The sequence below is a fragment of the Rhincodon typus genome, chromosome 13 (genome assembly GCF_021869965.1).
Source record: "Rhincodon typus isolate 14 chromosome 13, sRhiTyp1.1, whole genome shotgun sequence".
Taxonomy (NCBI): domain Eukaryota; kingdom Metazoa; phylum Chordata; class Chondrichthyes; order Orectolobiformes; family Rhincodontidae; genus Rhincodon; species Rhincodon typus.
Window position 1 is genome coordinate 48,342,557 of NC_063344.1, and position 2,035 is coordinate 48,344,591.

Genomic DNA, 2,035 nt, shown 5'->3' on the forward strand with positions numbered 1-2,035 from the left:
TTGGGAACGACAGCAAGGAATCTCACTCTCCTCTCTCATCCATCCCATTGAATCAGTTAGAAGAGAAAAAATAAATTGGCATTAAGTACTTGAAGTAATTAAAAATGATTTCTTTCTACTGAAACATATTTAGTTAGATTTTGCTAAAGTAAACAAACTGCTCCTTCACTTTGGATTTTGCACAGCAAACTACAGTAAATTAGAAAGCCAAAAGTGTAGTACCTCTAATAGGTACCTGGAATCTATGTGAACAGGGAAAGCAATTGCATATTCCCTTAACCAATTTGACTGAAGAATTCTTCATAACAGTGCAGAGTCTGATTGTGAAAGTGTCAACTAGACGATGGCATTCAATGATCAATCAGATACAAAAAGCAAACTTAAAGAAAAATAGATGAGAGGTGAATAATGGAAATATTAAATAAAAGCTTTTAATTTAAAAACTGGATTATTATGAAATATTAGTATTAAAATTATTGTTATTATATAAATATTATTATTATATTAGTAAACTGGATCCTAACTTGTACAGGCAAATTTAGGCAGGCATATACATCACACCTTGCAATTTAGAACTGGATCCATAAATTTAGTTTAAAGCAGGCAAAATCTGAAATACCAGTTCAAGAGAATTGAAGCTATTAGATTCCATAGTTTTAAACAAAAGAAATTTTACCCTGTACAAGGCAACAGAGCAAACGGTAAATGATATGGGCAGAATTTTTCCATTTGAAGTTATAGAATGGCAGATTGGATGGCATCGTATCTACCATTGCTCAGGAGGATATATTGCCTGATCGTGTGCTTCTCATTATCTACTAAGCAAGATGTTGTGAGACTTATTCAGTGAATCATGAGGCAAGTGACCTGGTTCTGGGTTTGAATGCTCTGACAGTATAAGTAATGGATAGAGTCATAGTGTTGCATAGCACGGAAACAGACCCTTTGGTCCAACTTGTCCACACTGACCAGATATGCCCATCTGATCTGGTCCCATTTGCCAGCATTTGGCCCAGAGCCCTCTAAATCTTTCCTATTCATATACCCATCCAGATGCCTTTTAAATGTTGTAATTAAAACCGCCTCCACCACTTCCTTTGGCAGCTTGCTTTATACACAAACACTACCCTCAGCATGAAAAATTACCCCTCAGGTCCTTCATAAATCTTTCCCCTCTCACCTTAAACCAATGTCCTCTTGTTTTGGCCTCCCCCACCCTGTGAAACAGACATTTGTTATTCACCCTATCCATGCCTGTCATGATTTTATAAACCTCTAATAGGGCATCCCTCAGCATCCAATGCTCCAGGGAAGTCTCCAGCCACTTCAACCTCTCCGTTTAGCTCAAACCTTCCAGTGTCAGCGAACGTACATCTTTTCTGCAACCTCTCACATTTAACAAAATCCTTCCTAGAGCAGGGTGACTAGAATTGCACGCAGTATTCTAAAAGTGGCCTCACCAATGTTCTCTACAGCTGCAACATGGCATCCCAACTCCTACACTCAATGTTCTGACCAATGAAGGCAAGGGTACCAAATGCCTGCTTCACTACCCTGTCTGCCTGTGACTCCACTTTCAAGGAACTGTGCACCTGCACTCCTAGGTCTCCTTGTTTGACGACACTCCCCAGTACCCTACCATTAAGTGTATAAGTCTTGCCCTGATTTGCCCTACTAATATGCAATATCTCGAATTTATTTAAATGCCACTCCTCAGCTCGTTGGCCCATCTCGTCAAGATCCCTTTTTACTCTGAGATAATCTTCTTCATGTCCACTACACCTCCTATTTTTGTGTCATCTGCAAACTTACTAACCATACCACCGTGGGGGCGGCACGGTGGCTCAGTGGTTAGCACTGCTGCCTCACAGTGCCAGGGACGCGGGTTTGATTCCAGCTTCGGGTGACTGTCTGTGTGGAGTTTGCACATTCTCTCTGTGTCTGTGTGGATTTCCTCCGGGTGCTCCGGTTTCCTCCCACAGTCCAAATATGTGCAGGTTAGGTGGATTGGCCATGCTAAATTGCCCATAGTGTT